At 46.8% G+C, this 20841-nt stretch overlaps 1 pseudogene; it reads left to right on the top strand.

Moving 5' to 3' along the window:
• Positions 1 to 261: 261 nt before the first annotated feature.
• Positions 262 to 20294, top strand: LOC116815524 (up-regulator of cell proliferation-like; annotated as a pseudogene).
• Positions 20295 to 20841: the final 547 nt, after the last annotated feature.

Raw genomic sequence — 20841 nt, 5'->3', positions numbered from 1 at the left:
AATACAGCCCCTCCCCACCCGCCCACACACACAACCTAAACAATCTTCACATCACAACTTCACAAACTCCTCCCCTGCTGGAGTCCCAGCCAGACCACTGTGCTCACTCTGGTGCAAACATGATACGTTCCTGTAATAAAAGAAAGAACTGACTCCAGTGAAAGCCTGGCTCTGCCCCAAGCTCTGGTCCCCTCTCTCATTCTGAAAGCTCACTCTCAGCTCCTGCCCTCCCCGTGCAGCCTCAACCCAGCCTGCCCAAACATGTGTCGCTCAGATGACATTGCTCTGATGGACCCAGATGAAGATGCCATGAAAAAGAGGCCTATCAATGCCAGGCGTGAGGCCGCCAATGTAGAGTCAGCCAAAAGAACATGAAAGTCCTGACAGTCAAACAGGAGTCAACCATGGTGGTATCCATGTGATTGATAGTAAAGAATATGGCATGATTAACAATGTTCTGTATCTAGGAAGCACACCCAATGCTGGTGGCCAACTCCAAAAGGTGGTGGAAGCAAGAACTGGGAAGGCAAGTGGCACTTTTTTGAGACTGACAAATATCTGGAAAATATGAAGATTCACACAAGAACCAAGATAGTCTTGCAATAGCCTTGTGGCCCACACATTGCTACATGCTTGTGAAACCTCGCAAATACTGGAAGCCTACAACATGAAACTTCATGCATTCCATCAGAGATGTTTGCAAAGAATTCTTGGTGTCCCCTGGTGGGACAATGTAGCCAAGCCTGTTGTGTAACAAAGAACTGTTCAACAGACTGTAGAGACAATGATTGGAGAAAGAAGGTGGAATTGGTTTGGACGCTTTTACGGATGTCAAAAACCAGTATTCCTAGACAAACCCTTGGCTAGAGTCCACCTGGAGATAAAAAGGAGGACATCAGAAGACACATGAGAAAACCATTAAGAAAGATTTTTCTGCCATGGAGACAAATAATGGAGTGAGAAATGTGGCGTTAGACAGATGGAGGTGGAAACACTGGGTTGTCTCATGTGTCACAAGGCTCAAGATAATCTTATAATAAACTAAAGACTTGCAGAGCTTGTGTGATCACATTTGAACCCATGCACAATCAGCTATATCTCATTTTCGTGTCCTAGTGGGCAGGACCAGCGCTAGAATTTTTCACGCCCTAGGCGCACGGCCATTTCGCCGCCCCGCACGCTGCCTCCAGCGGCTGCCAAGGAAGCTGCTGCAGCCGTGCCTAGTGGAGGTCCACCGGAGGCCGTACGGGCCGAGCGGACCGTCCGCAGGCAATGCCTGCGGCGCTCCAACTGGAACCACGGACCACACGGACCCTCCGCGCACGACTGTGCAGCTCCTACTGGAGCCACCTGCTGGCCCCCGCGACAAATGCACCCCCCAAAATATCCGGCACCCTAGGTGATGCTCACTCAACGGACCGCGCTGGCCCTGCTAGTGGGTGTAGCTTGGCCTGGGCGAAGTGGAAGCACCTACCCTTTTCTATCTGATTTGAGCCCTGCTTCTTGATGCAATTTGTTTCCTGTTCCATTTCCCAGTGCCCCTCCCTCCTGTGCGGTGGGACCCAGACCCCGTCTTCCTGTCATAGGCTTTGGCCACCTATAGACATGTCCCCACCATAGGGCCCCTGGGGAGCCCCTAAGACCTCTTCATCTGGTTCTTGATGGCTCTCCAGCCCCTTTAAGCAACACGAGCCCCCTGCCCATGTGACCTGAGGCTGAACGAGGGTCCAGGCAGCCCCGAGAGAGAGGGAGCGGGTCCGGGGGCAGTTAACTGGACACACGACCCCTGGGAAAGGAAGGGTTCAGGCTTGGGGGATGAGAGGACCCTCCCCCTCCTCCAATTAGAAGGGTGAGCTCGGGGTCTGGGGTTAGGAAGCTGGTAGTTTGGTATCAGGGAAGCTTCCTCCTGGGCTGGACAAGGAGTCTCACCTTCAGGGGAATAGGCGGATTTCAGCGCAGTGGCAGCAGGATGTGCCGTGGAGGGAGTTTAAGCGAGCCTGTTCTGCAGTGGGCAGGAGGTGCGTGGGAGGGGGGGGAGGTGTTGATCGGCAAGAGACACAGGCAGGTGGGAGTGGGAAAGGAGAGAGGGGAGCTTGGGTCCTGGTGGGTGCTAAGTGCCCGCTAATTTTTCGGAGTCGACACCTATGCAAGATATTATTACTCTCTTCTTCCCTACCCAGAAATGATGGCCAAGAGCATATGTTCCACTGAAGTCAAAGGGCAATTTACCATCAGCTTCTCTGGGAGAATGGGAAAGGCACAAGCCCCAGAGACACCAGTCCTCCTTGTTGAATTCAGCCTATTTCTATGCTTAGATGACCCATCATCCCTGTGTTAGCCAGTTTCTTCCTGTTTGTTCCCTAACATCTTCCCCATCCACACAATCACAGAAATGTAGGGACAGAAGATACCATGAGAAGTCACCAAGTCCAGCTCCCCTGCGCTGAGGCAGGACCACGTAAACCTAGACCCACCTGACAGATGTTTGTCCAACCTGTTCTTAGAAACCTCCCGTGATGAGGGGACTTCACAACCTCCCTTGAAAGCCTGTTCCAGCACTTAATTATCCATAGAGTTAGAAAGTTTTTCCTAACATCTAACCAAGGGGTCGGCAACCTTTCAGAAGTGCTGTCCCGAGTCATCATTTATTCACTCTAATTGAAGGTTTTGCGTGCCAGTAATACATTTTAACATTTTTAGAAAGTCTCTCTCTATAAGTCTATAATATAGAACTAAACTATTGTTGTATGTAAAGTAAATAAAGTTTTTAAAACGTTTAAGAAGCTTCTTTTAAAATTAAATTAAAATGCAGAGCCCCCCGGACAGGTGGCCAGTACCCGGGCAGTGTGAGTGCCTCTGAAAATCAGCTCACGTGCCGCCTTCGTCACACGTGCCATAGGTTGCCTACCCCTGATCTCACCTAAGTCTCCCTTGCTACAGATGAAGCCAATTATTTCTTGTCCTGCCTTCAGCAGGCATACAGAACAATTGGCCGCTGCCTTCTTTATACCATCCCTTAACATATCTAATAAATCTTCATCTCTCCCCTGTCTTCTTTTCTCTACACTGAACAGTCCCAATTTTTTTAACGTTTCCTCATAGGTCAGGTTTTCTAAACCTGTTCTCATTTTTGTTGCTCTCCTCTGGGCTTTCTCCAGTTTCTCCACATCTTTCTTACAGTGTGGCACCCAAAACTGGACACAGTATCACAGCAGAGGCTCACCAGTGCTGAGTAGAGTGGGACAATTACTTCCCCTGTCTTACATACGACGCTCCTGTTAATACAGCCTAGAATGATATTAGCTATTTTTGCAACTGTATCACATTTTTGATTCAAATTCAATTTGTGATTCACTATCACCCCCAGATCCTTTTAAGCAGCATGGCCACCTGGCCAGTTATTTCCCACTTTGTAGTTGTGCATTTGGTTTTTCTTTCCTCAGCGTAATACTTTGGAAGGGTTCTATTAATTACTTTCCTTACAATTTTCCCCATATATCTCATTTCCAGTGAGGAACTTTGCCACCCCAGGTTTTGTATTTTATCTGCATAACCATCACTCATTGACATGTACATAAACAATCCCAGCCAACAGGGGGCAGTAGATGCACACACACACACACACTCCTGCGTCTGACGAAGTGGATATTCACCCACGAAAGCTCATGCTCCAAAACGTCTGTTAGTCTATAAGGTGCCACAGGATTCTCTGCTGCTTTTACAGATCCAGACTAACACGGCTACCCCTCTGATACTTGACACACAAACTGGAGTTCCACTAATCAGACCCCCTAAAGTCACAGGAAACAGCAAAGATTCTAGTTACAATGAAAAGAGGCAGAGCGATTGTCCTTCATTCTGTTTCCTGAGGAATCTGTCTGAGGACAGCAGTGCTAACCCTCCAAGCAGCCAGGATACAAACACTTAACCCATCTGTTGGTGCAAGTTCTGTGCTGTGGCAGAATGTGAAGATTCAGCGCGTAGCTTTGAAACACAAGCTCAGGGGATATGAAGACAGTGTAACTGAAGGATGACCCACAAAAGAAAGGAAATGCATTTGTGGCCTTTTTAATGAACAAAGGAGGCCTAAACGTTCATGTATTTTTAGAGTGTGTGCGTTCAGTGGGCAGAGAGAGCATGTTTCCTCTGTCATGCGTGTGTGATTTTATTTGTTGTTCTTGGTTTTGAATTAAAAATGCAGGCCTTGTTCACCTTGGAAGATACTGTGGATGACTGGGAAATTAGTAGAATGATGACATCACAAGAAACATGGGAGTGGAGATAAAGGGGGAAGTGAATTTTAAGTCAGGCTGTTTTAAAATGCTTTTTGATTGCTTTTTGTGCATCCATATTTAACTCAAATGCCTGACAGACAGTTGGGAGAAAAACTCTTTGGGAAAGATTCCAACACCATATCACCCTTCCAATTCAGGGCTTTGGCCTGTTCAAATCCACTTCTCTGGCTGCTCCAACAGAAGCAGGGAAGATCAAGCTAGATATCATTATTCATATTACAGTAGTGCCTTGGGGACACTTTTTGCCAGATGCTGCACATAAACAGTAAGAGACAAGATTTCCGCTGAAGGGTTTACAATCTAAATAGACACAACAGACACAAGAAGAAGTATTATCCACACAGATGGGAAAAGACATTCAACAACTTGCTTAAGATCATACAAGTCCCATGCCACCAAGCCTGCCAGCCTGCTTCTCTGTAATATTCCTCTCTGTGATATAGCTATGCAATAAATGAATCATCATGACAGGAATGCTTTGCACGTCACTTCATTTATATATGTTTTCCCACCATTGCAAGTCATTTTGAACTAGCTTCCCAGCAGGTATCTTTCCAAAAATATCATGCTCATGCAGCTCTAATTTTATGTTTAAGGATGCTGCTTCTTCAGCAAAATATCCTGCTTACGAAATAGCTCAGGCAACAGTTCATAATTTCCAGCCAGGGCCTTGAAGGACTGCAGAGTGTCTTTCAGGGACAATTCATTAAACATCATAGCAGCCCCTTTACCACAATCCCCGGCTGCACTGCAAGTAATCCATTATACACCACAGTAACCACCATCTCCCTAGCGATTTTTCCACTTAGGTTATCTCCTCCTGTCTTGTCCCATCTTCTCTGCTGCTCAATTTTGTTGTGCAGAGACCTGTACTCTTAGCTGTCCAAGGTAACAACAGTTCATCTCAGCCTCTTACATCAAATTGTCTATAAAAAATCAGCATCCGTTAAAGACAAAAAGCCTAAATTAGTCCAAAGACAAGGACTGTGGTGAGACCATGATGGGTAAACAAGAGGAGACTAGAATTGGAAATGAATGAGCCAAAATTGGTGTGTTGGAAATTAGGCCTATGTGATTAATAGACTATGAGGGGGTAGGTTATTTCACCCATCACCCCTTGTTTGGATGCTTAAAAAAGAGGCTTCAGGAGTGGCCTATCAAAATGGTAAAGGCGAGTGAACTGGAAGCAGCAAACTTTACTGACATGGCTACCAACCCCTACTATCTCTGGGTCCCCTGGATCCACCACGACACCCGTGGACCTTCATCATCCTTATCCTGAGAAATGCCCTGACTAGACCAGGCCAGGTAGAGGGACCAGAAATGACATTGCCATCTCCACCAGCTAAATCCCAAACTCCACCTGGGATGTGACACTTGAGTTCCTGCTCCGACCTCCTCTTTCACCTGTCCTCCTCCAGCCTCTGTGTCCTCTCACTCTCTCTTTTTGCTTTCTCTTTAATAAGAGTCTGGCTTAGCTGGCCAAGTCTGTGTCTTTTGTGGCACTCTTTGTGAGCCTGTGAGCAGAGACGCAGCTGAAAGCAATGCCCTAAATGGCCCAGCACTAGTGTGAGTTTGTCAGATACCAGAGTGGCTAGATGAGGTGCCAGACCTGGGTTTTTCTAGTAGTGAGGTTGAAGTGAGAGTCAATATTAGATACAGAAGCTGTATTTTCTATCTTGACTATTCTTTTCTCTCCCTTGTTTGTCTTAAAGGAAACAAGACTGGATTTTACCAGCAAGCGTAGCAGCTCCAGCTCCTGCTCAACTGACTTCTCATTCCCCTAACATGGACAGTTATTCCCATTTTTAACACCATTCAAAAGAATGTCAGATGGGGGATGGAAGGGGAAGGTTAATAAAAACTCTGTCCAGCTGAAGGGACAGGGAATGAGGGATGCTATTAAAACAAAACATCACTTACTACTTTACATTTCAAATGTTTTAACTGATTTTCTTCGTTTTTGGGATCTTTAATAAAAGGTTATACATAAAAAAAGTACTGGTGTGTTTGTCATGGTGTTGGTGTCACTAAGCATAACCCTAAGTAACTTGGGAGGGTGGAAGGCCACAAGGGTATGGAGCCTTCCTGGTTTTAGGCCTCAGCAGACAAGAGTCCCTCCATGTTTGAACTTTAATTGACCTAAAAGGCCAGGTGTAACAGCCGTTATCAGTTGCAACAGTTCTAACCCATCTAAAGCAGAAATAATGAGGCCTGTGCACCTTTAGCAGAAGGACAAGATAACTTGCAGAAGGAGAAACTACTAAACGAGCTGCCGTGGCAAGATACTTTACATGCCCGTCGCTTACGTAACTGCTACAAGGGGGAAGAGAAGGAGGAGGAGGGGGAGAAAGAGAAAAAAAAAACTTATAAAAAGGGAAAGCCACTTGTGTAGGTGTGCTTGTTTGAGGTGTAGTCATGCCTGCACCTGCTTGGAATCTCAGATAAAACTTGCTGCGTCTCCACCCTGGTGTGTGTTCATGTGGCGCTACGCACTGGGGCAACGAACCCATATGCTTGCCTCGGGCACCCTCTGTGTCGCAAGAGAAGTGAGGAATATGCAAAATGCAGCTCTGTAATTAGCATTTTTAAAGCATCATTCTTTGATCGGCTTTGGCCTGATCTATCACGTAAAACTTACGCAGCATAGCTACGCCAATCAGGGGCCTGATAAAACCACAACCCCTAGTGAATATAGGTCATTCCAACAAACTCCAGTGAGAGCCGCCAAAAGGGCATCTGGGCTGTAGCCCCCGCCATGCTCCGCCTGAGGCCGTCCTCCTGCTTGTTCTCTTCCCACCCCTGCTCCACCTCTTCCCGAGTACCCTCCCCGCCCACCGCTCGGTGGAGAGGCGCGAACAGTGGATGGGTAGGGCACAGGGGAGGGGCAAAGATGGCACGATGGTGGATATGTGGACGGAGCCTTGTGTGGGAGGCCGTGGTGGTGAGTTGGGTGAACACAGGGCGGTGCAAGGATGTTTTGCGCCCTAAGTGAAACTGCACCGCACCCCAAGCCCTGTGGCAGCTCTCGCCCCCCCGCCATAAGGTCGCCACCCTCATCGGCAGCTCCCCACCCCCTTGCCCTGAGGCCCCCCCACCGTGGAATCTCCCCTCCTCTGCCCTGAGGCGCCCCCACCACGGCAGCTCCTCCCAGCCTGGGGAGCCGTGAGGCAACTCCCAGCCCCAGCTCACCTCTGCTCCGCCTCCTCCCTGAGCACACCATCGCCGCTCCACTTCTCCCGCCTCCTAGGCTTGCAGTGCCAATCAGCTGCCGAAAGACCCGAAATTCCACCCCCCAAATGCTAGCTCCCTAGACGATCACCTAGGTCACCTAATGGGTTGCACCAGCCCTGGGTGAACATGGGCGGGGCCTTAGGGGAAGAAGTCCGAGTGGGTGTTGGCCTCAGGGCAGAACAGTGGGTGGGGCCACAGTCCACGTGCTGGTGGCTTCCCCAGTTTCTAGGGAGCTTCCAGCACTCATGCTACCCAGCCTCCCCAAACGCAGGAGTCACACACTGCCTCTGCTTCATTGCCACAAATTATCCACTTCTTATCTGGAGGCACCAGCCCAGTCTACCTCCTTACCAGGCAACGTGTCATCCACGGTGGTAGAATGTTTAAAATAGAGAAATTTTTTTCCAGCTAAGTAAACTCATGTAACGTTTAATGAACAACTGCAATACGATTTCTGTACATTTGTTTTCAAATTTACCTTGGCTCTCTTCGCCCTCAGAATTCTTTATTCCTAACCTTTGCATATGATGAGTCTTGAATGATGATAAAATCCTCTTCCCTCGATATCTTGTGGATGCGCTGAAAAGGGCAGAAGGAGAAGCAAACTTTAGATCCTATTGGGTAGGAACATGGAGAAGGCCAATGATTGGCAAGCTTGAGGAGAAACTTGCATGTGTTTAATTGGGATTAATTTTTTAAATGCCCCATCAACTACATTACAAAATCCTTTTAAAAGAACCAGACGTCTTTTATAAATGTTCGTACTTTGTTTGCTGCTTTGATCAGTTCTCAGCAGCAGCCAACTTTTCTTCAGCACTAAAACCTTTGCTTAAAATGAAAGCTGAGGTTCTGCTGTAATCTCATGACTCCTGAAGCTGAGGCACAAGTAATGGGCGTAAAGTGTTTATGTCTTGATCCATCCCAGTTCCTGAGCCCTCATTTCTCCCTCGCCATGGTGGTGAGGCTTCTTATCAGCAGTCCTTCAACTTTATAGAGAGTTCTGTACTATAAGAAATATGTTATCGTTTGAGTCACAGTGGAGTTGCTGTAAAATCTAGAAACATATAAACAAACAAACACAACCCTCTTACACTACACGGAAGGGCCAAGTCTGATCTTTGGCTCAGTGATCCTAAAGAATGCTACCCATCTGATCACAGGATGGACCCATTTTACAGAAGCAGCCTGAAAGCAACCTAAGCATTTCAGCAAATCATGCAGACCCAGCTCCCCCCCGTCAGAGCAGGTTAGGCCCAGCTGAGCTAATTAAAGGGCTACATCTGGGGCTATATGGCATGGCTATATTGCAAAGAAAATCCTGAGGCACCAGGTCTCACATAACCCAGGTCAACTGGCTCTGGCTCCCAAGCTAAAAATAGCCATGTAGATGTTCCTGCTTGGGCTGGAGCCCAGGCTCTGAGACCCCCTCCCCAAGTTTCAGAACACAGGCTCCAGCCCAAGCGGGAACGTCTACATGGCTATTTGTAGCCCAGCAGTCTGAACCCCGTTGATCGACCCGGACGCTAAGACTGAGCACTGGGGGTTTTCCTTTGCAGCGCAGACATACCCATAAAGGCCTGTCAGCAGGCAGGAAGAGGAGGAGCCGCTGGGGCAGCCTGTGCCAGGAGAGAGGAAGCCACAGAGTGGTGCTAATTCAGGGGTCGGCAACCTTTCGGAAGTGGCGTGCCGAGTCTTCATTTAGTCACTCTAATTTAAGGTTTCGCGTGCCGGTCATACATTTTAATGTTTTTAGAAGGTCTCTTTCTATAAGTCTATAATATATAACTAAGCTATTGTTGTATGCAAAACAAATAAGGTTTTCAGAATGTTTAAGAAGCTTCATTTAAAATTAAGTTAAAATGCAGAGCCTCCCCGGACTGGTGGCCAGGACCCAGGCAGTGAGACTGCCACTGAAAATCAGCTGGCGTGCAGCCTTCGGCACAAGTGCCATAGGTTGCCTACCCCTGTGCTAATTTCTCTGGTGGCTGCCTGAGGAGGTAACCCTGGGGCCGGCGTTCCAGAAAGGGAGCAGAGCTGGCTGGGAGCGGGACGCTGCAGGAAGCAGGCTCACCAGAACCCCCTGGGAGGCTGTGAAGCCGTAGGACAAGGGGTGAGTGAAGGGGCTGGTTTGGCTCAGGCTTGGACCATCAGCCGTAAGTCCTTTCTTCATCACCACGTCTCCCACCTCTGCCTGTCCAGCCCAAGCTGGTGCCGCCTCCTCAGGAAGGGTCACATCGACACAGGACCCACCGGGTGAGGAGCTGGGGCGAGGATGCAGGAACAGTGCAGAGACTAGCGCAGAGTCAATGGGGACATTCCTGAAGTGGGGAGAGGGACATGGGTATCCCCCACTGCACAGCGCTGACCCCACTGACTCTTCCTGCCCAGTTATGATCTTCTCTTGCCCCCTTGAAGCAGCTGTATCAGGGGGGAGGGTGAGCCTGGAGCCCCCTTCCCAGAGCTGGGAGCAGCTGGGGGAAGACAGGGAGTTCTGGGTTCCTTCTCCTGATCGGGGAGCAGCGGATGGAAGAACAGCCCTCTCACCTTGTCCTGGTGGAGCAGCACGGGGTGTGAGGGGAGTTGAGGGGGTGAGCACAGATGGCTGCATGTGCTTCCCCACCTTAACCCTAACCCTAATCTCAGCCCTGGTGGCCCCATTAAAATAGGGTCATGACCCAATTTGGGGTCCCGACCCACAGTTTGAGAACTGCTGACCTAGATGCATCCATTCTCAAAGTTAGGTAGGCATAGTGACAGAAGGAGGGGGGGGTTTCACACCTCTGAGCAACATAGTTAAGTTAACCTACATTTTAAGTGTAGACTGGGCCTAAGCAACAGTCTGTAGTGCCACAAGGTGCGACTTCTGCTCCATTTTTCCTGGTATTCGTTTAGACAAGATACATTCTCTGAAGCCGCTGACCGGAAAGATGCCATCTGGATGGCACTAAGCTAGCCCAGACGCTGAATGAATTTGGTGAAATAAGGCTTAATAACCTGTTACTTCTCTACCAACAGTAGCTCCTTAAGATCAGAAGTGTCAGCTCAGTGTCTGGGGCTCTGAATTTGGGGTGGGAAGTGAAATGCACAGCCCTGGTCCAGGGCACATTGTGCGGAGCAGCTCTGACAGAGGGGAGGCAGGGGGGCTGCTCCACGCAGTGTGCACTGGAGAGCTTTTAGTTTCATTTTTGGCTTATCTCTGGGAACAAATCATTGCTGAGCTTCCTGTTTGCAAGCACAGAAGCAGTTTCTTGAGGCTGTGCTCTGTCTTCTGAGCAAGCAGCATAGAGGAGACGGTGAGAGATCATCTGCTGGGAACCCTGGAAGACCCAGGAGAAGAGTTTGAGACATTTAAATCCAACTGAGTGAAATTCAGTTGCAGGAAGGCTCTGGAAACATCCCCTGGAGCAAGACCTGGCAGAGAGATTGACAAAAACAACAGGATCTGGTAAGAAACAAGACCTGGAGGGATAAAACCCCTTCTCTGACGGTCACTCTTCTGCAACTTCCCTGTGCAGCATTTGCTTTGCATTGTGTGTGTGCATGAGCCTAGATAAAATATGCCCTTAATTCTCCATATGCTTTAGGCATCTCAGGAGTTTGCAAGAAGGTTCCAGAAAGTTCTTAGATTTTAGGTGTATTTGTATACTTCTTGGGTAATCTGTGTTCTCTCTTCAGATCCAGGTTTTACTTTTTTCCTTCTCCCGGTTTTCAACAAAAGCAAAAAAAAAAAAAAAAAAGTTGGATTGTTTGCCTGTATGTTTCCATCAAGAGATATGTCCTCTGCTTAGTGAGCTTTCATTCTTGCCATGTTTGGTACAAACCAAAAAATATATTTATGTGGCTATATTGACCCAGCGTTGCGAAGAGTCTGCATAAACAAAGAATGGTGAGACTATATTGCTAGGGCTAAACTAGGAAAGTATGGAATGAATAAGATCTAAAATATGATTTGAAATCAGAGTGAGAAATCAGAGGTGTCTCACCCACATAAATACAGTTCTGTCTTGTTTTACGCTGGGGTTATGTTCCGCAGTTAGCGCGTAAAGCAAAAATCGCGTATAGTCAAAATTACATTGAGTGTAATGGTGGGCGGAATCACCAGCACTACAGGTACAGTATTTAAATTGTTATTTTTCTCTTTTTTTTGTTTGGTTTTTTTTTTTTTTTGCCAACCACATAAAGCTGAAATTGCGCATGTTAAACGCACCTAAGATGCGACAGACCTGTATGTACATATTAATGGGGAATGTCCTTTGTCATCGTTGCACAGCCTGTAAAACATCCAGATTCGCTCTATGCAGAATGCACTTTAAGAACCAAGAATTCAAGAGAAATTCACTGCACCTGTCAGATTATTTTGCCGAAATTAGAGACTGACTCCCAATCTTAGAGTTGGCTTATTTGTGTAGCTAGGAACAAAGATGCATTTGAGAAATTAATCAAGGGGATCTTTAAGTACCCATAATGTCTTTCTAGGTGGTTCAAATCCAGACCAGGAATCAGAGACTCACCAAGACCCAGAGATGGTGGGGGAAGAACTTCTTAAAGGTATTTTCTTTTATGAACGTTCCAGGTTCTCAAAAAGAGGACACTGCCTGGGCGGGCGGGGGAGAGCTGGGGGAGCAGAGAGGAACTAGGGGAAAGGAGGAGAGCTGGGGATACAGTTGGGGTTTCTGGAGGAGGCACCTGTGGTGGGAGGTACTCATTGGAGGTGGGGGACAGTGTCACTCCAGCAGGGCAGTTGGCACAAGCCCAGGATGTAGCAACAGCCATCAGTTAGCGCCTCCCTGCAGGATCCCCCCGTCCCTTGCCCATGGCTGGGAACCAGGGTCAGCGTGGGCAGGATCTGGCATCTGTGGCTTGCAGGGGAATGAACTAATCAGCTGCTGATGCAGGGGGGAGGGACCAATTGAGAAGTGGACCAATAGGGAATCTTTCTGAGCAGCAATATCTGCTCTGCAAAAACCCCAGTGTGGTGCTCTGTACATTGGGGGAACACCCTACACCCCCATGTTCATCTTATAAAATGTTTGATTGGTATCCAATGCAACGATTGTCATGTTGGGTGTCTTCAGAACGCTCATGATGCACTAAGCATGGTTGTTATAGTGACGTTACATTAATTGTTACAGTAACGTTATAGTAAGGTTATAGGTTATAATTTCATGTACACCTCTACCACGATATAACGCGATCCGATATAACACAAATTTGGATATAATCCGGTAAAGCAGTGTTCCAGGGGGGCAGGGCTGCGCACTGCAGCGGATCAAAGCAATATAATGCGGTTTCACCTATAACACAGTAAGATTTTTTGGCTCCCGAGGACAGCGTTATATCGGGGTAGAGGTATATATATGGGGCTGAAAATGTATCCTCAGGGCTTAAAGCAAGCCCAGGCAAAATCTCTCCAAGAACAGAGAGGCAGTTCACACCTCATCAGGGCATGGATGGGAAAAACCTAGCCTCACAGGAACAATGAACACTGGCTTAAGCAGCAACACAAGAATCTGTTAGACCCTGGAGGGAGTCAACCCCCTTCCTTTGGGCAGTTTGGGACTGCGATGAGGTAATGCTCACCTGACTCTGAAGGGGAGGGGGCAAAGCCAAGAGGGAAGCAAGGACATGATAAAAGGGAGAGACATTTTGGCATGTGCTCTCTCTTCCATCTACATCTACAGACACCACCACCACCAAGCAACCACCACTGATCAAAGGGGAGAGCCGGGCTGAAGAGCCAACCTGTGGTGAAAAGCATCTAAGTTTTAAGGACATTGAACGCGTTAAGATCAGTTTAAAATGTGTTTTGCTTTTATTTCATTTGACCAGATCCGACTTATTGTGCTTTGACTTATCACTTAAATCTACCTTTATTGTTAATAAATCTGCTTGTTTATTCTACCTGAAGCAGTGTGTTTGGTTTGCAGTGTGTCAGAGGCTCCCCTTGGGAGAAGCCTGGTACATATCAATTTCTTAGTTAAATTGACAAACTTATATAAACACCCAGTGAGCATGACTGGACACTTCAAGACGGAGGTGTCATGGTGTGTGGGAGAGACAAGGCCCTGTACCCCCAGGTTCCTGCGATTCACCGTGACTCTCAGCCAGCCAGTAAAACAGAAGGTTTATTTAGACGACAGGAACACAGTCCAAAACAGGTCTTGCTGATACAGACAACGGGAACCCCTTTAGTTAGGCCCATCTGGGGGCCCCAGGGAGGCCACAGCCCTGTTGGTCGGGCGCTCCTCTCCATTTCTCACCCAGCTCCAAAAACTGAAACTCCCTCCAGCCTCTCACTCAGCCTCCCCCCGGCTCCTCCCCCAGTCTTTGAGTCGTTTGTCCAGTTTCCCGGGCAGAGGTGTTACCTGGCCTCCAACCCCCCTCCTGGGTCCTCATGTTACATGCTCAGGTATCCTCCCTTCCCCAATGCAGACAGTTCCAGCAAAACTCCCCTGCAACCTTCCCAGGTCAATACTCCCCACTCAGTATTCAAAGAGCACATCAAGAACATTCCCACTTCATCACAGGAGTTCCTAGGATTGTTTCTGGGACCAGAGATATTGGCTAGCGTCATTCGCTTGCACATACCTGGGAGCAGCTTACATGCCAGAGGTTGTGCATGAACAGCCCAGGAGTAGGGGTTCTCACAGCAGAGCAGGATGAGGCTGGCTCTCAGAGTCAAGGATTAGAGGGACCTAGAAGATCACCAGGCCAGATAACACAAGAGGGGAACGTCACACCCGGGCATTAGAAAAATCTACCTGGACTCAGAAAGGAGGCTTAAAAAAGATGCAATGTCCAGGAAAACTGGGACCACGTTGTCATCTTCCAGCAAGAGCATGTTATGTTTTTCTCTAACCTCAGCGTGCAGGCTGTGATCATAACAGTCTTGTGGCAGAATTTGGGGCAAGGGGGTGGAGGGCTGCGTGGGGAGCAGAGACAGAGCCTGTGAGTCCCCCCTTGTTCCCGTTCCTGAACTTTCTTTGTGCAGAATGAAAATGCAGAAGAGGCCCATATGACTGCAACCTCAGGGCTGCAGGAACAGCTATGGAATTATTCTTCTCTTCGACCTAGTGGGAAAGGATTCCTGCCTCCCCAGCCCACAAGTAGCCAAGCCTGGTCCAAGCGCCACTTGCTGCAGGGAAGGTTTTGGTCCTAACTGATTTTTCTGTTGTTATATCTCACAGCTGTGAGATCCTTGCACCGCATAACATGTTCTCCTAGATCCCCCAGGTGGTTTTGAAAAACCCTTACAAATGTTAAAGATGCAGTTATTATCTTCATAGTTTTAAAGTTAGCACAACATGATGCTTTTAGCAATTACCAACTTATTTATTTCCTTGTTTGATGACAATCAGTGAGCTAAGCATGGAGAAACTACCTTAGCAAGCAAAAAGCCTTGTTTGTATGCCCTTGGTTCTCCACCAGCTTAGAACCTATTAGATCCAAATAGAAACACCCGCATGAAATGATGCAGAATTAGGCACAAGTTTCATATACTTTGGGTTTCACAGCTCAAATTGCAGAGCTGTCTTCACAATACTGCATAAAAGCATTTGCTGCTGGGACTATCTTTTGATGGGGGAGGAAAGAGCATGGGGACTGTCTGTCATTAGATGTTCAATGAGAGAGAAGCATGAAATCAATAGAAATTAGGGCCCTAAATACTTTTGAAGATTCTGAGGCAAAGAGGTTTGGTTTTGGTTGTTTGGGGTTATTTGCTTTGCTGGGTTGGCTTGATTGGTAGGTAGGTTTGTTTAAATTTGCACAAAGAGAACAGAACAGGGTTCAAGGAACTGAAGAGGTAACGAATAGAACTGAAAAGTTTAACTTCATTGACCATTTCTTTGCCCATTCATGCTCCAAAAAATCTGGGTGTTTTTTCCCCTTTTTCACTCAAACTTGAATGTGAAGACCACAATTTTCACCACATCTGGTATGCATATTTTAAATATCAGTTCTGAAACATGCTCATGCTTTAGTCTCTTTCTGCAGAGAGAAGGAGAGCACTCCAGGACCTCCTGTCCAAACTGAAGATGTACCAGCACAAAAGCACGAAGCTGGGGTTGAGGGATCTTCAGAAAATCAACCCAGAAAGTCTAAAAGACTGGACTCCTCAGGCATTAGGGGATTTACCGTGGCATTTTCTGACGAAAGTCATGGCTCTGAATGGGATGGCCAGAAACACAAACTTTTGGCAGGAAGCAACTGGTGACCAAGCCAGCAGTGAGAAGAATGGTGGACAAGGTGACGGTGGCAATATTCTTCACCACAGCAACTCAGATGCCAGAGCTTCTCTGCACCCCCTCGACATTCTCTGTGCTGTTCTGTTTTGCTCAGACAGTTTCCTGCAGCAGGCGATCCTGTCCAGAATGTCCATGTGCCAGTTTGCCCTCCCTCTGCTGCTACCTGCCCTCGACACCCCCAAGTGCACCCTACTGCTGTGGGCCATGAGGGACATTGTGAGGAAGTGGAGGCCGCACTCCCTGGCAGAGAGAAGAGGGTTCAGAGAGGAGAGCCTGGTTCGCACAGCAATGCCAACCATTTCTTTGTGCGGCTGGGGAGCTGCAGCTTCTCCAAGTCCAAACTCCTCAATATGGTTCTCAGCCCCTCCCAGCAGCACCACGATTTCTTCATCCATCGGAACATGGAGTCTGGGAACATCCCTCGGGAAATCGCAGATGGGCTGGTTGAGATTTCCTGGTATTTCTCTGGGGAGAAGGAGAGTTCAGATCTTTTCCCAGAGCCCGTTGCGGTTACAAACCTGTGTGGAGACATTGAGTCACACTGGCTACAGTTCAGCTTTTTAACACAGGTCTCCTCAGCAGTGTTCATAGTTACTGAGGGCATCAGTGAGACAATACGTGCTGTTATCATCCCTGCAGGGATCAGCCACTAAATACAACTTCATCCTCAATTACGAGTCCGGCAAACAGAGTGAAACTCAGGAATTCCTTAATAAATTAGCCCCAGTGCTGAAACTGAACAAATTAAATGTGCTGGAGAAAAGCAACAGCACAAATGAGACAGAAGTTGTAGAAAATCTCCAGAGCATGATACGAAACATAATGAACTCCTCTAACAAGAGAGTAAATATGAAAGACATGGCTATGGCAGCATGTGAATTAGGTGTCCAGGTAGATGAGGACTTTGAGGAATGTCAGAGCGGACGCAAGTGGGCTAGAGAAATTACCATGAATATGAGAGATGTGACCTACTGCAAGGCAGAAATGCTGAAACTCCAAGGAGATCTGTGGAATACCGTGACTAAAGTAGAAAAAAAGCTGTGCAGAATGAAAGAACAAGGAACTGTTCCTCCTGAAGACTATAAAATGCAGCTGAAAGAAAAACTGTCAGAGCTTCATGCCCAGCAAAATAATTGTGAGCTTAACTATGGGCTGATTAAATTCATCAATGGACTAGAACAACTGACCGCAGTGGAAAAACATCACTTCCTCAAATGGCTGAAATATACGCTGGATCACATTTGCTAAGGATGAACATTCCACATTACAAGCTCAGTATAATGCTTTGGCAGGTGACCCACAAAAGCTAGAAGAACTGGGTGAATTAATCTCTGCCAGTTCCTTGGGTATGGAGCATTTCCTGCGTGAGTTGGTGCAGTTCTATCAGGCTGAATGCTCAATGGTTAAAGAAGGTAACATGGCAGAAAGCCAAAGGCAATTCATCCATCTTCCAGGCATAGCAGCTGACCTGATCCTGGAAGGGTTTCCCATGGAGCTGATCGATGGGGATGCCGCCAACATCCCACTGCAGTGAGTGACAGATGTTCTGACTCAGCTCCATACCAAGCTGGGGGAAAGGTCCAGAATGCTGGTTCTAACAGTGCTGGGAGATCAGAGCACTGGGAAATCCACCCTCCTCAACACCATGTTCAGCCTGCAGTTTGCAGTGAGCAGTGCCCGATGTACACGAGGAGCCTTCATGTCCCTCATTAAAGTGGCAGAGAACTTTCAGCAGGAGCTGGGCTGTAACTTCATCCTGGTGATAGACACAGAAGGACTGAAAGCCCCTGAACTGGCCAGGTTGGAGGATAATTATGAACACGACAATGAGCTGGCCACACTGGTGATTGGACTGAGTGACGTAACCATTGCTAACATGGCCATGGAGAACTCCACTGAAATGAAGGATGTTCTCCAAATTGTGGTCCATGCCTTTCTTAGAATAAAGGAAATTAGGCAAAAACCACAGTGTTTATTTATTCATCAGAATGTCAATGATGTGTCTGTGCATGGACCAAACATGAGGGACAGGAAACACCTCCTGGAGCAGCTGGATGAAATGACCAAAGCTGCAGCAAGGATGGAAAAACTACACAAAGAATTGACATTCTCAGACATTATGGACTATGATCCAGAAATACAAGATTGGTACCTCCCCAGCCTGTGGCACGGAGTCCGTCCCATGGCGCCAGTGAACTTGGAATACAGCGAGAGCGTGGGGGAGCTGAAGAAACACCTGTTTCAATTGATACAGATCCATTCAGTTGAGATTGCTCCCAAAAACATTCCCCAGTTTACCGAATGGTTGAAGAGCCTGTGGAACGCACTGAAGCACGAGAACTTCTGCTTCAGCTTCAGAAACCCCCTTGCCACGGAGGCCTACAACCAGTTGTCTGCCAAGTTTTCTGAACTAGAACGGGAGTTCCAAAAGAATATGCATCTCTGGCTGTCTGAACAAGAAACTATCATCCAGAATCAGGCACCAGATGAACTGGAGAGTGAGCTCTTTGCCCAGTTAAGTCAGGGAACCCAGCAGAAACTGAAGCATGAAGAAGACAAGATTTTTGAGTGTTTGGAAAAATATATAAAAGATGGAGCATCAAGCATGCACATGTTAGAGATCAAAAAAGATTTCATCAGGAGCACAAGAAGCACAACCTCTACATTTCACCATTATTCACACCATCAGCTGGAGAGAGCAAAGAACAATAGAAAGCGCCTTTGTAAGTATTACAATAGCGAGGCTGAGTTCAGGAAAATAATTGAACAGGAAGTTGACAAGCTTCTGGAAGACTGCAGGAGTCGTGAGCGTAAACTAAATAACGAGGAACTGGAGCGGGAATTCCAGGCAATGTGAAGAGAGGTGTTGTCCGAGTCAATGCTGTTTTCTTCAATGAAGCGCTCAATTTTTCAAGAAATGCAAAGCCTGCTGGAAGAGGACCTGAAGATTCGAGGGAGACTGATGCATCAAGAAGCTCGGAGCTTGCTACATTATTCAATGAGCTCTTTCACAATGAAAAAAGAATACTTAGATTTAGCGTGGTCTGAAACTTTGAAGGAACTATTCACAAAGGAAAGCTGTCATAAAGCAGAGGAACTTGCTACATCCTTAATGCGCCAGTGCTCTGCTTACATTGGTGAAAAAGCAAATTCCAAAGGAGACTATAACAAAATCTATTGCAGAGAATTGCTGTCTATGATCAATGAGACTCCAACAGGAGGATGTTTCAAAACTTCACACTAGTGGCTGCTTTGAAGTTGATCTGAAGCTTCACATTTTGGGAGAAGCTGCTAGCGTGTTTCAAGAAATCCACAATCGTTTTCTGCAAGAAACTGATCCTTGGCAAAGTCCAAAGGAACTTAAACTTCAGTATTTCTCCATCCTGAAAGATATTTACTTAGACAAAGAGGTAAGTCACAAAAGAGCCAGGGATTTCTGTGACCAGTGTCTGAAACCTGCCCTGGTGGACTGCATGAATAAGAGGTTAGGAATAGCAATGGCAGATGACATTCTGAGAAGCGGACAGTCCATTGATTACGCCAGCCGGAGCTTTTTCCAATTTACCACACAGAAAAAATTGTTGGAGGAAAATGATTTTTACAACTATGTGAGATATATTGAAAACTATGAAGATTTTGTGAAAACCTGGATACAGAGACACCTGATTGATCACTACAGTGAGAACGAAGGCCTGGAAGATTTGGAGAGAGAGATTCTTGCCACTGTAATAGAGAGAGTCAGGGGTGCTCTGGAAAACTCCGAAGATAAATCTAACACAGTTTCGGCCTTTATGGACAACGTTTGCCAAGTGCTTCAGAAAGATCTGGTCATTTCCAAAGACAGCTTAGTGGGGATACGGTTTATAAACTCCATTAACACTGAGAAATTCTCTGCTTTCATTCAGACTTTCCTTTCTGACCTGGAGCAACAAATCTTAGTGGAATTTAAAAATTTGGAAATAGAGTTTAAACTCTCCCTTCTGTCAGTGAAGCCCCAGGATGAAATCTTGAAGCGAGTGTTTGGCTGCAGGAAGCAGTGTCTATTCTGTAAAGTCCCCTGTGAGGCAGTAGGTACTGATCATAAGGAGCATTTTGCATTGGTACATCGGCCTCAAGGATTAGGGAGTTACAGATCCATTGAAACACACATACTCTTTTATGACGTATGCTCCTCTGCTGTGGTTGCCAATGGCACATTCCAATGCTCGAAGACGCAATGGGAGAATCATCCTTTTAAAGATTATCGCACTATTTTTCCCGACTGGTGCATCCAGCCGGACCCCAGCATCAATGCCTCTGATTACTGGAAGTTTGTTTTTAAGGAGTTCAATCAAGAATTTGCTGAAAGGTATCATGCTGAACCAGCTGATCTCCCAGGGGATTAGGAAAAAATAACCAAAGAGCAGGCTCTGGAGAGCCTGGAGGAAGCATTCAGAATGAAATAACCAACATGCTGAGAAAATCCATTTAAATGGCAGTTCATTTTAATTCAGCAGAACAACAGTTGGTGACGTCTTATTTAAATACTCATTAAAAGTGTGAGAGTTTGTGATCTGTGAAAAATTATGGAAAACTCAGGTACAATTTTCAGCTTTCAAATGGAGACTGAAAGTAAGAAAATTGGTTTTATTTTGCAACACATAACTATGTGATACCTCAAAAATATGAGTGTGGTGCCATCTTTCAAATGTGGCGTGTCTACCAATGTGATCTATGCCTTCATGCGCCAGCATTGCCCCTCTGCCATGTACATTGGCCAAACTGGACAGTCTCTATGCAAAAGAATAAATGGACACAAATCAGACATCAGGAATTATAACATTCAAAAACCAGTAAGAGAACACTTCAATCTCCCTGGCCACTCAATAACAGACTTAAAAGTGGCAATTCTTCAACAAAAAAACTTCAAAAAAAACTCCAATGAGAAACTGCAGAACTGGAATTAATTTGCAAACTGGACACCATCAAATTAGGCCTGAATATAGACTGGGAGTGGTTGGGTCACTACAACTAAAAACTAATTTCCCCATGCTAATTTCCCCCTGTTGTTACTCACACCTTCTTGT

The sequence above is a fragment of the Chelonoidis abingdonii genome, chromosome 4 (assembly GCF_003597395.2).
Source record: "Chelonoidis abingdonii isolate Lonesome George chromosome 4, CheloAbing_2.0, whole genome shotgun sequence".
Taxonomy (NCBI): domain Eukaryota; kingdom Metazoa; phylum Chordata; order Testudines; family Testudinidae; genus Chelonoidis; species Chelonoidis abingdonii.
The sequence above is the reverse complement of the archived record's forward strand: the minus strand, read 5'-3'. Positions and strand labels throughout refer to the sequence as shown.